The sequence below is a fragment of the Crinia signifera genome, chromosome 2 (genome assembly GCF_055691185.1).
Source record: "Crinia signifera chromosome 2, ASM5569118v1, whole genome shotgun sequence".
Classification (NCBI taxonomy): domain Eukaryota; kingdom Metazoa; phylum Chordata; class Amphibia; order Anura; family Myobatrachidae; genus Crinia; species Crinia signifera.
Window position 1 is genome coordinate 148135626 of NC_139218.1, and position 16519 is coordinate 148152144.

The following is a 16519-nucleotide window of genomic DNA, read 5'->3' on the forward strand; positions in this document are numbered from 1 at the left end:
GCTGTAACCACTGTGCATAAAAATTTGGAAACATGGCATACAGTGTATCATTTGCTGTCTAAGTCATGTTTCCCATATTTTCCATTGCAAGATACAAGCCGGTTTGAGTGTTTGGGGCACATTTTAGCTAAAATCATCCTACGGGGCCTAACTGCTTATGCTAAAGCCTGCCTATTTTGAATGGCGTAGTGGTCACTGCAACCTCCAAAAAAATCAGGACTTACTACCCCAATAACCTGCTAACTCACCCCTGAAATACTTACTTATTCACACTATTTTGTTCATTTGACTTGTTTCTAATTTGAAATGCCCATTTTTGTGGGGCCAGAAAGGTGCGTCTTTAAAAGGCGATTTCTACGATACCCCACTTTTGCGCGTCGGACCGCGACTTTTTCCGGAAACGCTGAAAAACCGCAATTTTCAGGAGAAACGAGACGTACATCCTCCCCCTCTGCCGACCACCCACCCAACTGACAGCCAGCCAGCAGACAAGCACAGAGAGTTCCGTGGGTCTGTCTGTGATGTCATAAAGGGCCTGCTGATCAATGGCCAGCTCTCTGATTGGCTGCTGTGTTTGATTGACAGATTGAATCTGGCAGCTGATTGGCTGTCTACCCTAAAGTGCATTACACACCCCTGATGGTACCACTGGCTAAGACTCCACCTCAGCTCATTGATTAATTATAAATTTAGAACAAATGATGGATGAAAGCAGGCAGGCCGGCCATTTTTTTCCACGCTCATTGGACTTGTTTAATGCAATGCACCTTTGTATATTCACATGCATTCGCTTCATGCTGTAACCACTGTGCATACAAATTTGGAAACATGGCATACAGTGTATCATTTGCTGTCTAAGTCATGTTTCCCATATTTTCCATTGCAAGATACAAGCCGGTTTGAGTGTTTGGGGCACATTTTAGCTAAAATCATCCTACGGGGCCTAACTGCTTATGCCAAAGCCTGCCTATTTTGAATGGCGTAGTGGTCACTGCAACCTCCAAAAAAATCAGGACTTACTACCCCAATAACCTGCTAACTCACCCCTGAAATACTTACTTATTCACACTATTTTGTTCATTTGACTTGTTTCTAATTTGAAATGCCCATTTTTGTGGGGCCAGAAAGGTGCGTCTTTAAAAGGCGATTTCTACGATACCCCACTTTTGCGCGTCGGACCGCGACTTTTTCCGGAAACGCAGAAAAAACGCAATTTTCAGGAGAAACGAGACGTACATCCTCCCCCTCTGCCGCCCACCCACCCAACTGACAGCCAGCCAGCAGACAAGCACAGAGAGTTCCGTGGGTCTGTCTGTGATGTCATAAAGGGCCTGCTGATCAATGGCCAGCTCTCTGATTGGCTGCTGTGTTTGATTGACAGATTGAATCTGGCAGCTGATTGGCTGTCTACCCTAAAGTGCATTACACACCCCTGATGGTACCACTGGCTAAGACTCCACCTCAGCTCATTGATTAATTATAAATTTAGAACAAATGATGGATGAAAGCAGGCAGGCCGGCCATTTTTTTCACGCTCATTGGACTTGTTTAATGCAATGCACCTGTGTATATTCACATGCATTCACTTCATGCTGTAACCACTGTGCATAAAAATTTGGAAACATGGCATACAGTGTATCATTTGCTGTCTAAGTCATGTTTCCCATATTTTCCATTGCAAGATACAAGCCGGTTTGAGTGTTTGGGGAACATTTTAGCTAAAATCATCCTACGGGGCCTAACTGCTTATGCTAAAGCCTGCCTATTTTGAATGGCGTAGTGGTCACTGCAACCTCCAAAAAAATCAGGACTTACTACCCCAATAACCTGCTAACTCACCCCTGAAATATTTACTTATTCACACTATTTTGTTCATTTGACTTGTTTCTAATTTGAAATGCCCATTTTTGTGGGGCCAGAAAGGTGCGTCTTTAAAAGGCGATTTCTACGATACCCCACTTTTGCGCGTCGGACCGTGACTTTTTCCGGAAACGCCGAAAAACCGCAATTTTCAGGAGAAACGAGACGTACATCCTCCCCCTCTGCCGCCCACCCACCCAACTGACAGCCAGCCAGCAGACAAGCACAGAGAGTTCCGTGGGTCTGTCTGTGATGTCATAAAGGGCCTGCTGATCAATGGCCAGCTCTCTGATTGGCTGCTGTGTTTGATTGACAGATTGAATCTGGCAGCTGATTGGCTGTCTACCCTAAAGTGCATTACACACCCCTGATGGTACCACTGGCTAAGACTCCACCTCAGCTCATTGATTAATTATAAATTTAGAACAAATGATGGATGAAAACAGGCAGGCCGGCCATTTTTTTCACGCTCATTGGACTTGTTTAATGCAATGCACCTTTGTATATTCACATGCATTCGCTTCATGCTGTAACCACTGTGCATAAAAATTTGGAAACATGGCATACAGTGTATCATTTGCTGTCTAAGTCATGTTTCCCATATTTTCCATTGCAAGATACAAGCCGGTTTGAGTGTTTGGGGAACATTTTAGCTAAAATCATCCTACGGGGCCTAACTGCTTATGCTAAAGCCTGCCTATTTTGAATGGCGTAGTGGTCACTGCAACCTCCAAAAAAATCAGGACTTACTACCCCAATAACCTGCTAACTCACCCCTGAAATATTTACTTATTCACACTATTTTGTTCATTTGACTTGTTTCTAATTTGAAATGCCCATTTTTGTGGGGCCAGAAAGGTGCGTCTTTAAAAGGCGATTTCTACGATACCCCACTTTTGCGCGTCGGACCGCGACTTTTTCCGGAATCGCCGAAAAACCGCAATTTTCAGGAGAAACGAGACGTACATCCTCCCCCTCTGCCGCCCACCCACCCAACTGACAGCCAGCCAGCAGACAAGCACAGAGAGTTCCGTGGGTCTGTCTGTGATGTCATAAAGGGCCTGCTGATCAATGGCCAGCTCTCTGATTGGCTGCTGTGTTTGATTGACAGATTGAATCTGGCAGCTGATTGGCTGTCTACCCTAAAGTGCATTACACACCCCTGATGGTACCACTGGCTAAGACTCCACCTCAGCTCATTGATTAATTATAAATTTAGAACAAATGATGGATGAAAGCAGGCAGGCCGGCCATTTTTTTCACGCTCATTGGACTTTTTTAATGCAATGCACCTGTGTATATTCACATGCATTCACTTCATGCTGTAACCACTGTGCATAAAAATTTGGAAACATGGCATACAGTGTATCATTTGCTGTCTAAGTCATGTTTCCCATATTTTCCATTGCAAGATACAAGCCGGTTTGAGTGTTTGGGGCACATTTTAGCTAAAATCATCCTACGGGGCCTAACTGCTTATGCTAAAGCCTGCCTATTTTGAATGGCGTAGTGGTCACTGCAACCTCCAAAAAAATCAGGACTTACTACCCCAATAACCTGCTAACTCACCCCTGAAATACTTACTTATTCACACTATTTTGTTCATTTGACTTGTTTCTAATTTGAAATGCCCATTTTTGTGGGGCCAGAAAGGTGCGTCTTTAAAAGGCGATTTCTACGATACCCCACTTTTGCGCGTCGGACCGCGACTTTTTCCGAAAACGCCGAAAAACCGCAATTTTCAGGAGAAACGAGACGTACATCCTCCCCCTCTGCCGACCACCCACCCAACTGACAGCCAGCCAGCAGACAAGCACAGAGAGTTCCGTGGGTCTGTCTGTGATGTCATAAAGGGCCTGCTGATCAATGGCCAGCTCTCTGATTGGCTGCTGTGTTTGATTGACAGATTGAATCTGGCAGCTGATTGGCTGTCTACCCTAAAGTGCATTACACACCCCTGATGGTACCACTGGCTAAGACTCCACCTCAGCTCATTGATTAATTATAAATTTAGAACAAATGATGGATGAAAGCAGGCAGGCCGGCCATTTTTTTCACGCTCATTGGACTTGTTTAATGCAATGCACCTTTGTATATTCACATGCATTCGCTTCATGCTGTAACCACTGTGCATAAAAATTTGGAAACATGGCATACAGTGTATCATTTGCTGTCTAAGTCATGTTTCCCATATTTTCCATTGCAAGATACAAGCCGGTTTGAGTGTTTGGGGCACATTTTAGCTAAAATCATCCTACGGGGCCTAACTGCTTATGCCAAAGCCTGCCTATTTTGAATGGCGTAGTGGTCACTGCAACCTCCAAAAAAATCAGGACTTACTACCCCAATAACCTGCTAACTCACCCCTGAAATACTTACATATTCACACTATTTTGTTCATTTGACTTGTTTCTAATTTGAAATGCCCATTTTTGTGGGGCCAGAAAGGTGCGTCTTTAAAAGGCGATTTCTACGATACCCCACTTTTGCGCGTCGGACCGCGACTTTTTCCGGAAACGCAGAAAAAACGCAATTTTCAGGAGAAACGAGACGTACATCCTCCCCCTCTGCCGCCCACCCACCCAACTGACAGCCAGCCAGCAGACAAGCACAGAGAGTTCCGTGGGTCTGTCTGTGATGTCATAAAGGGCCTGCTGATCAATGGCCAGCTCTCTGATTGGCTGCTGTGTTTGATTGACAGATTGAATCTGGCAGCTGATTGGCTGTCTACCCTAAAGTGCATTACACACCCCTGATGGTACCACTGGCTAAGACTCCACCTCAGCTCATTGATTAATTATAAATTTAGAACAAATGATGGATGAAAGCAGGCAGGCCGGCCATTTTTTTCACGCTCATTGGACTTGTTTAATGCAATGCACCTGTGTATATTCACATGCATTCACTTCATGCTGTAACCACTGTGCATAAAAATTTGGAAACATGGCATACAGTGTATCATTTGCTGTCTAAGTCATGTTTCCCATATTTTCCATTGCAAGATACAAGCCGGTTTGAGTGTTTGGGGCACATTTTAGCTAAAATCATCCTACGGGGCCTAACTGCTTATGCTAAAGCCTGCCTATTTTGAATGGCGTAGTGGTCACTGCAACCTCCAAAAAAATCAGGACTTACTACCCCAATAACCTGCTAACTCACCCCTGAAATACTTACTTATTCACACTATTTTGTTCATTTGACTTGTTTCTAATTTGAAATGCCCATTTTTGTGGGGCCAGAAAGGTGCGTCTTTAAAAGGCGATTTCTACGATACCCCACTTTTGCACGTCGGACCGCGACTTTTTCCGGAAACTCCGAAAAACCGCAATTTTCAGGAGAAACGAGACGTACATCCTCCCCCTCTGCCGCCCACCCACCCAACTGACAGCCAGCCAGCGGACAAGCACAGAGAGTTCCGTGGGTCTGTCTGTGATGTCATAAAGGGCCTGCTGATCAATGGCCAGCTCTCTGATTGGCTGCTGTGTTTGATTGACAGATTGAATCTGGCAGCTGATTGGCTGTCTACCCTAAAGTGCATTACACACCCCTGATGGTACCACTGGCTAAGACTCCACCTCAGCTCATTGATTAATTATAAATTTAGAACAAATGATGGATGAAAGCAGGCAGGCCGGCCATTTTTTTCACGCTCATTGGACTTGTTTAATGCAATGCACCTTTGTATATTCACATGCATTCGCTTCATGCTGTAACCACTGTGCATAAAAATTTGGAAACATGGCATACAGTGTATCATTTGCTGTCTAAGTCATGTTTCCCATATTTTCCATTGCAAGATACAAGCCGGTTTGAGTGTTTGGGGCACATTTTAGCTAAAATCATCCTACGGGGCCTAACTGCTTATGCCAAAGCCTGCCTATTTTGAATGGCGTAGTGGTCAATGCAACCTCCAAAAAAATCAGGACTTACTACCCCAATAACCTGCTAACTCACCCCTGAAATACTTACTTATTCACACTATTTTGTTCATTTGACTTGTTTCTAATTTGAAATGCCCATTTTTGTGGGGCCAGAAAGGTGCGTCTTTAAAAGGCGATTTCTACGATACCCCACTTTTGCGCGTCGGACCGCGACTTTTTCCGGAAACGCCGAAAAACCGCAATTTTCAGGAGAAACAAGACGTACATCCTCCCCCTCTGCCGCCCACCCACCCAACTGACAGCCAGCCAGCAGACAAGCACAGAGAGTTCCGTGGGTCTGTCTGTGATGTCATAAAGGGCCTGCTGATCAATGGCCAGCTCTCTGATTGGCTGCTGTGTTTGATTGACAGATTGAATCTGGCAGCTGATTGGCTGTCTACCCTAAAGTGCATTACACACCCCTGATGGTACCACTGGCTAAGACTCCACCTCAGCTCATTGATTAATTATAAATTTAGAACAAATGATGGATGAAAGCAGGCAGGCCGGCCATTTTTTTCACGCTCATTGGACTTGTTTAATGCAATGCACCTTTGTATATTCACATGCATTCGCTTCATGCTGTAACCACTGTGCATAAAAATTTGGAAACATGGCATACAGTGTATCATTTGCTGTCTAAGTCATGTTTCCCATATTTTCCATTGCAAGATACAAGCCGGTTTGAGTGTTTGGGGCACATTTTAGCTAAAATCATCCTACGGGGCCTAACTGCTTATGCCAAAGCCTGCCTATTTTGAATGGCGTAGTGGTCAATGCAACCTCCAAAAAAATCAGGACTTACTACCCCAATAACCTGCTAACTCACCCCTGAAATACTTACTTATTCACACTATTTTGTTCATTTGACTTGTTTCTAATTTGAAATGCCCATTTTTGTGGGGCCAGAAAGGTGCGTCTTTAAAAGGCGATTTCTACGATACCCCACTTTTGCGCGTCGGACCGCGACTTTTTCCGGAAACGCCGAAAAACCGCAATTTTCAGGAGAAACGAGACGTACATCCTCCCCCTCTGCCGCCCACCCACCCAACTGACAGCCAGCCAGCAGACAAGCACAGAGAGTTCCTTGGGTCTGTCTGTGATGTCATAAAGGGCCTGCTGATCAATGGCCAGCTCTCTGATTGGCTGCTGTGTTTGATTGACAGATTGAATCTGGCAGCTGATTGGCTGTCTACCCTAAAGTGCATTACACACCCCTGATGGTACCACTGGCTAAGACTCCACCTCAGCTCATTGATTAATTATAAATTTAGAACAAATGATGGATGAAAGCAGGCAGGCCGGCCATTTTTTTCACGCTCATTGGACTTGTTTAATGCAATGCACCTTTGTATATTCACATGCATTCGCTTCATGCTGTAACCACTGTGCATAAAAATTTGGAAACATGGCATACAGTGTATCATTTGCTGTCTAAGTCATGTTTCCCATATTTTCCATTGCAAGATACAAGCCGGTTTGAGTGTTTGGGGCACATTTTAGCTAAAATCATCCTACGGGGCCTAACTGCTTATGCTAAAGCCTGCCTATTTTGAATGGCGTAGTGGTCACTGCAACCTCCAAAAAAATCAGGACTTACTACCCCAATAACCTGCTAACTCACCCCTGAAATACTTACTTATTCACACTATTTTGTTCATTTGACTTGTTTCTAATTTGAAATGCCCATTTTTGTGGGGCCAGAAAGGTGCGTCTTTAAAAGGCGATTTCTACGATACCCCACTTTTGCGCGTCGGACCGCGACTTTTTCCGGAAACGCAGAAAAACCGCAATTTTCAGGAGAAACGAGACGTACATCCTCCCCCTCTGCCGCCCACCCACCCAACTGACAGCCAGCCAGCAGACAAGCACAGAGAGTTCCGTGGGTCTGTCTGTGATGTCATAAAGGGCCTGCTGATCAATGGCCAGCTCTCTGATTGGCTGCTGTGTTTGATTGACAGATTGAATCTGGCAGCTGATTGGCTGTCTACCCTAAAGTGCATTACACACCCATGATGGTACCACTGGCTAAGACTCCACCTCAGCTCATTGATTAATTATAAATTTAGAACAAATGATGGATGAAAGCAGGCAGGCCGGCCATTTTTTTCACGCTCATTGGACTTGTTTAATGCAATGCACCTGTGTATATTCACATGCATTCACTTCATGCTGTAACCACTGTGCATAAAAATTTGGAAACATGGCATACAGTGTATCATTTGCTGTCTAAGTCATGTTTCCCATATTTTCCATTGCAAGATACAAGCCGGTTTGAGTGTTTGGGGCACATTTTAGCTAAAATCATCCTACGGGGCCTAACTGCTTATGCTAAAGCCTGCCTATTTTGAATGGCGTAGTGGTCACTGCAACCTCCAAAAAAATCAGGACTTACTACCCCAATAACCTGCTAACTCACCCCTGAAATACTTACTTATTCACACTATTTTGTTCATTTGACTTGTTTCTAATTTGAAATGCCCATTTTTGTGGGGCCAGAAAGGTGCGTCTTTAAAAGGCGATTTCTACGATACCCCACTTTTGCGCGTCGGACCGCGACTTTTTCCGGAAACGCCGAAAAACCGCAATTTTCAGGAGAAACGAGACGTACATCCTCCCCCTCTGCCGCCCACCCACCCAACAGACAGCCAGCCAGCAGACAAGCACAGAGAGTTCCGTGGGTCTGTCTGTGATGTCATAAAGGGCCTGCTGATCAATGGCCAGCTCTCTGATTGGCTGCTGTGTTTGATTGACAGATTGAATCTGGCAGCTGATTGGCTGTCTACCCTAAAGTGCATTACACACCCCTGATGGTACCACTGGCTAAGACTCCACCTCAGCTCATTGATTAATTATAAATTTAGAACAAATGATGGATGAAAGCAGGCAGGCCGGCCATTTTTTTCACGCTCATTGGACTTGTTTAATGCAATGCACCTTTGTATATTTACATGCATTCGCTTCATGCTGTAACCACTGTGCATAAAAATTTGGAAACATGGCATACAGTGTATCATTTGCTGTCTAAGTCATGTTTCCCATATTTTCCATTGCAAGATACAAGCCGGTTTGAGTGTTTGGGGCACATTTTAGCTAAAATCATCCTACGGGGCCTAACTGCTTATGCTAAAGCCTGCCTATTTTGAATGGCGTAGTGGTCACTGCAACCTCCAAAAAAATCAGGACTTACTACCCCAATAACCTGCTAACTCACCCCTGAAATACTTACTTATTCACACTATTTTGTTCATTTGACTTGTTTCTAATTTGAAATGCCCATTTTTGTGGGGCCAGAAAGGTGCGTCTTTAAAAGGCGATTTCTACGATACCCCACTTTTGCGCGTCGGACCGCGACTTTTTCCGGAAACGCCGAAAAACCGCAATTTTCAGGAGAAACGAGACGTACATCCTCCCCCTCTGCCGCCCACCCACCCAACTGACAGCCAGCCAGCAGACAAGCACAGAGAGTTCCGTGGGTCTGTCTGTGATGTCATAAAGGGCCTGCTGATCAATGGCCAGCTCTCTGATTGGCTGCTGTGTTTGATTGACAGATTGAATCTGGCAGCTGATTGGCTGTCTACCCTAAAGTGCATTACACACCCATGATGGTACCACTGGCTAAGACTCCACCTCAGCTCATTGATTAATTATAAATTTAGAACAAATGATGGATGAAAGCAGGCAGGCCGGCCATTTTTTTCACGCTCATTGGACTTGTTTAATGCAATGCACCTGTGTATATTCACATGCATTCACTTCATGCTGTAACCACTGTGCATAAAAATTTGGAAACATGGCATACAGTGTATCATTTGCTGTCTAAGTCATGTTTCCCATATTTTCCATTGCAAGATACAAGCCGGTTTGAGTGTTTGGGGCACATTTTAGCTAAAATCATCCTACGGGGCCTAACTGCTTATGCTAAAGCCTGCCTATTTTGAATGGCGTAGTGGTCACTGCAACCTCCAAAAAAATCAGGACTTACTACCCCAATAACCTGCTAACTCACCCCTGAAATACTTACTTATTCACACTATTTTGTTCATTTGACTTGTTTCTAATTTGAAATGCCCATTTTTGTGGGGCCAGAAAGGTGCGTCTTTAAAAGGCGATTTCTACGATACCCCACTTTTGCGCGTCGGACCGCGACTTTTTCCGGAAACGCCGAAAAACCGCAATTTTCAGGAGAAACGAGACGTACATCCTCCCCCTCTGCCGCCCACCCACCCAACAGACAGCCAGCCAGCAGACAAGCACAGAGAGTTCCGTGGGTCTGTCTGTGATGTCATAAAGGGCCTGCTGATCAATGGCCAGCTCTCTGATTGGCTGCTGTGTTTGATTGACAGATTGAATCTGGCAGCTGATTGGCTGTCTACCCTAAAGTGCATTACACACCCCTGATGGTACCACTGGCTAAGACTCCACCTCAGCTCATTGATTAATTATAAATTTAGAACAAATGATGGATGAAAGCAGGCAGGCCGGCCATTTTTTTCACGCTCATTGGACTTGTTTAATGCAATGCACCTTTGTATATTCACATGCATTCGCTTCATGCTGTAACCACTGTGCATAAAAATTTGGAAACATGGCATACAGTGTATCATTTGCTGTCTAAGTCATGTTTCCCATATTTTCCATTGCAAGATACAAGCCGGTTTGAGTGTTTGGGGCACATTTTAGCTAAAATCATCCTACGGGGCCTAACTGCTTATGCCAAAGCCTGCCTATTTTGAATGGCGTAGTGGTCAATGCAACCTCCAAAAAAATCAGGACTTACTACCCCATTAACCTGCTAACTCACCCCTGAAATACTTACTTCTTCACACTATTTTGTTCATTTGACTTGTTTCTAATTTGAAATGCCCATTTTTGTGGGGCCAGAAAGGTGCGTCTTTAAAAGGCGATTTCTACGATACCCCACTTTTGCGCGTCGGACCGCGACTTTTTCCGGAAACGCCGAAAAACCGCAATTTCAGGAGAAACGAGACGTACATCCTCCCCCTCTGCCGCCCACCCACCCAACTGACAGCCAGCCAGCAGACAAGCACAGAGAGTTCCGTGGGTCTGTCTGTGATGTCATAAAGGGCCTGCTGATCAATGGCCAGCTCTCTGATTGGCTGCTGTGTTTGATTGACAGATTGAATCTGGCAGCTGATTGGCTGTCTACCCTAAAGTGCATTACACACCCCTGATGGTACCACTGGCTAAGACTCCACCTCAGCTCATTGATTAATTATAAATTTAGAACAAATGATGGATGAAAGCAGGCAGGCCGGCCATTTTTTTCACGCTCATTGGACTTGTTTAATGCAATGCACCTTTGTATATTCACATGCATTCGCTTCATGCTGTAACCACTGTGCATAAAAATTTGGAAACATGGCATACAGTGTATCATTTGCTGTCTAAGTCATGTTTCCCATATTTTCCATTGCAAGATACAAGCCGGTTTGAGTGTTTGGGGCACATTTTAGCTAAAATCATCCTACGGGGCCTAACTGCTTATGCTAAAGCCTGCCTATTTTGAATGGCGTAGTGGTCACTGCAACCTCCAAAAAAATCAGGACTTACTACCCCAATAACCTGCTAACTCACCCCTGAAATACTTACTTATTCACACTATTTTGTTCATTTGACTTGTTTCTAATTTGAAATGCCCATTTTTGTGGGGCCAGAAAGGTGCGTCTTTAAAAGGCGATTTCTACGATACCCCACTTTTGCGCGTCGGACCGCGACTTTTACCGGAAACGCCGAAAAACCGCAATTTTCAGGAGAAACGAGACGTACATCCTCCCCCTCTGCCGCCCACCCACCCAACTGACAGCCAGCCAGCAGACAAGCACAGAGAGTTCCGTGGGTCTGTCTGTGATGTCATAAAGGGCCTGCTGATCAATGGCCAGCTCTCTGATTGGCTGCTGTGTTTGATTGACAGATTGAATCTGGCAGCTGATTGGCTGTCTACCCTAAAGTGCATTACACACCCCTGATGGTACCACTGGCTAAGACTCCACCTCAGCTCATTGATTAATTATAAATTTAGAACAAATGATGGATGAAAGCAGGCAGGCCGGCCATTTTTTTCACGCTCATTGGACTTGTTTAATGCAATGCACCTGTGTATATTCACATGCATTCACTTCATGCTGTAACCACTGTGCATAAAAATTTGGAAACATGGCATACAGTGTATCATTTGCTGTCTAAGTCATGTTTCCCATATTTTCCATGGCAAGATACAAGCCGGTTTGAGTGTTTGGGGCACATTTTAGCTAAAATCATCCTACGGGGCCTAACTGCTTATGCTAAACCTGCCTATTTTGAATGGCGTAGTGGTCACTGCAACCTCCAAAAAAATCAGGACTTACTACCCCAATAACCTGCTAACTCACCCCTGAAATACTTACTTATTCACACTATTTTGTTCATTTGACTTGTTTCTAATTTGAAATGCCCATTTTTGTGGGGCCAGAAAGGTGCGTCTTTAAAAGGCGATTTCTACGATACCCCACTTTTGCGCGTCGGACCGCGACTTTTTCCGGAAACGCTGAAAAACCGCAATTTTCAGGAGAAACGAGACGTACATCCTCCCCCTCTGCCGCCCACCCACCCAACTGACAGCCAGCCAGCAGACAAGCACAGAGAGTTCCGTGGGTCTGTCTGTGATGTCATAAAGGGCCTGCTGATCAATGGCCAGCTCTCTGATTGGCTGCTGTGTTTGATTGACAGATTGAATCTGGCAGCTGATTGGCTGTCTACCCTAAAGTGCATTACACACCCCTGATGGTACCACTGGCTAAGACTCCACCTCAGCTCATTGATTAATTATAAATTTAGAACAAATGATGGATGAAAGCAGGCAGGCCGGCCATTTTTTTCACGCTCATTGGACTTGTTTAATGCAATGCACCTTTGTATATTCACATGCATTCGCTTCATGCTGTAACCACTGTGCATAAAAATTTGGAAACATGGCATACAGTGTATCATTTGCTGTCTAAGTCATGTTTCCCATATTTTCCATTGCAAGATACAAGCCGGTTTGAGTGTTTGGGGCACATTTTAGCTAAAATCATCCTACGGGGCCTAACTGCTTATGCCAAAGCCTGCCTATTTTGAATGGCGTAGTGGTCAATGCAACCTCCAAAAAAATCAGGACTTACTACCCCAATAACCTGCTAACTCACCCCTGAAATACTTACTTATTCACACTATTTTGTTCATTTGACTTGTTTCTAATTTGAAATGCCCATTTTTGTGGGGCCAGAAAGGTGCGTCTTTAAAAGGCGATTTCTACGATACCCCACTTTTGCGCGTCGGACCGCGACTTTTTCCGGAAACGCCGAAAAACCGCAATTTTCAGGAGAAACGAGACGTACATCCTCCCCCTCTGCCGCCCACCCACCCAACTGACAGCCAGCCAGCAGACAAGCACAGAGAGTTCCGTGGGTCTGTCTGTGATGTCATAAAGGGCCTGCTGATCAATGGCCAGCTCTCTGATTGGCTGCTGTGTTTGATTGACAGATTGAATCTGGCAGCTGATTGGCTGTCTACCCTAAAGTGCATTACACACCCCTGATGGTACCACTGGCTAAGACTCCACCTCAGCTCATTGATTAATTATAAATTTAGAACAAATGATGGATGAAAGCAGGCAGGCCGGCCATTTTTTTCACGCTCATTGGACTTGTTTAATGCAATGCACCTTTGTATATTCACATGCATTCGCTTCATGCTGTAACCACTGTGCATAAAAATTTGGAAACATGGCATACAGTGTATCATTTGCTGTCTAAGTCATGTTTCCCATATTTTCCATTGCAAGATACAAGCCGGTTTGAGTGTTTGGGGCACATTTTAGCTAAAATCATCCTACGGGGCCTAACTGCTTATGCTAAAGCCTGCCTATTTTGAATGGCGTAGTGGTCACTGCAACCTCCAAAAAAATCAGGACTTACTACCCCAATAACCTGCTAACTCACCCCTGAAATACTTACTTATTCACACTATTTTGTTCATTTGACTTGTTTCTAATTTGAAATGCCCATTTTTGTGGGGCCAGAAAGGTGCGTCTTTAAAAGGCGATTTCTACGATACCCCACTTTTGCGCGTCGGACCGCGACTTTTTCCGGAAACGCCGAAAAACCGCAATTTTCAGGAGAAACGAGACGTACATCCTCCCCCTCTGCCGCCCACCCACCCAACTGACAGCCAGCCAGCAGACAAGCACAGAGAGTTCCGTGGGTCTGTCTGTGATGTCATAAAGGGCCTGCTGATCAATGGCCAGCTCTCTGATTGGCTGCTGTGTTTGATTGACAGATTGAATCTGGCAGCTGATTGGCTGTCTACCCTAAAGTGCATTACACACCCCTGATGGTACCACTGGCTAAGACTCCACCTCAGCTCATTGATTAATTATAAATTTAGAACAAATGATGGATGAAAGCAGGCAGGCCGGCCATTTTTTTCACGCTCATTGGACTTGTTTAATGCAATGCACCTGTGTATATTCACATGCATTCACTTCATGCTGTAACCACTGTGCATAAAAATTTGGAAACATGGCATACAGTGTATCATTTGCTGTCTAAGTCATGTTTCCCATATTTTCCATTGCAAGATACAAGCCGGTTTGAGTGTTTGGGGCACATTTTAGCTAAAATCATCCTACGGGGCCTAACTGCTTATGCTAAACCTGCCTATTTTGAATGGCGTAGTGGTCACTGCAACCTCCAAAAAAATCAGGACTTACTACCCCAATAACCTGCTAACTCACCCCTGAAATACTTACTTATTCACACTATTTTGTTCATTTGACTTGTTTCTAATTTGAAATGCCCATTTTTGTGGGGCCAGAAAGGTGCGTCTTTAAAAGGCGATTTCTACGATACCCCACTTTTGCGCGTCGGACCGCGACTTTTTCCGGAAACGCTGAAAAACCGCAATTTTCAGGAGAAACGAGACGTACATCCTCCCCCTCTGCCGCCCACCCACCCAACTGACAGCCAGCCAGCAGACAAGCACAGAGAGTTCCGTGGGTCTGTCTGTGATGTCAAAAAGGGCCTGCTGATCAATGGCCAGCTCTCTGATTGGCTGCTGTGTTTGATTGACAGATTGAATCTGGCAGCTGATTGGCTGTCTACCCTAAAGTGCATTACACACCCCTGATGGTACCACTGGCTAAGACTCCACCTCAGCTCATTGATTAATTATAAATTTAGAACAAATGATGGATGAAAGCAGGCAGGCCGGCCATTTTTTTCACGCTCATTGGACTTGTTTAATGCAATGCACCTTTGTATATTCACATGCATTCGCTTCATGCTGTAACCACTGTGCATAAAAATTTGGAAACATGGCATACAGTGTATCATTTGCTGTCTAAGTCATGTTTCCCATATTTTCCATTGCAAGATACAAGCCGGTTTGAGTGTTTGGGGCACATTTTAGCTAAAATCATCCTACGGGGCCTAACTGCTTATGCCAAAGCCTGCCTATTTTGAATGGCGTAGTGGTCAATGCAACCTCCAAAAAAATCAGGACTTACTACCCCAATAACCTGCTAACTCACCCCTGAAATACTTACTTATTCACACTATTTTGTTCATTTGACTTGTTTCTAATTTGAAATGCCCATTTTTGTGGGGCCAGAAAGGTGCGTCTTTAAAAGGCGATTTCTACGATACCCCACTTTTGCGCGTCGGACCGCGACTTTTTCCGGAAACGCCGAAAAACCGCAATTTTCAGGAGAAACGAGACGTACATCCTCCCCCTCTGCCGCCCACCCACCCAACTGACAGCCAGCCAGCAGACAAGCACAGAGAGTTCCGTGGGTCTGTCTGTGATGTCATAAAGGGCCTGCTGATCAATGGCCAGCTCTCTGATTGGCTGCTGTGTTTGATTGACAGATTGAATCTGGCAGCTGATTGGCTGTCTACCCTAAAGTGCATTACACACCCCTGATGGTACCACTGGCTAAGACTCCACCTCAGCTCATTGATTAATTATAAATTTAGAACAAATGATGGATGAAAGCAGGCAGGCCGGCCATTTTTTTCACGCTCATTGGACTTGTTTAATGCAATGCACCTTTGTATATTCACATGCATTCGCTTCATGCTGTAACCACTGTGCATAAAAATTTGGAAACATGGCATACAGTGTATCATTTGCTGTCTAAGTCATGTTTCCCATATTTTCCATTGCAAGATACAAGCCGGTTTGAGTGTTTGGGGCACATTTTAGCTAAAATCATCCTACGGGGCCTAACTGCTTATGCTAAAGCCTGCCTATTTTGAATGGCGTAGTGGTCACTGCAACCTCCAAAAAAATCAGGACTTACTACCCCAATAACCTGCTAACTCACCCCTGAAATACTTACTTATTCACACTATTTTGTTCATTTGACTTGTTTCTAATTTGAAATGCCCATTTTTGTGGGGCCAGAAAGGTGCGTCTTTAAAAGGCGATTTCTACGATACCCCACTTTTGCGCGTCGGACCGCGACTTTTTCCGGAAACGCCGAAAAACCGCAATTTTCAGGAGAAACGAGACGTACATCCTCCCCCTCTGCCGCCCACCCACCCAACTGACAGCCAGCCAGCAGACAAGCACAGAGAGTTCCGTGGGTCTGTCTGTGATGTCATAAAGGGCCTGCTGATCAATGGCCAGCTCTCTGATTGGCTGCTGTGTTTGATTGACAGATTGAATCTGGCAGCTGATTGGCTGTCTACCCTAAA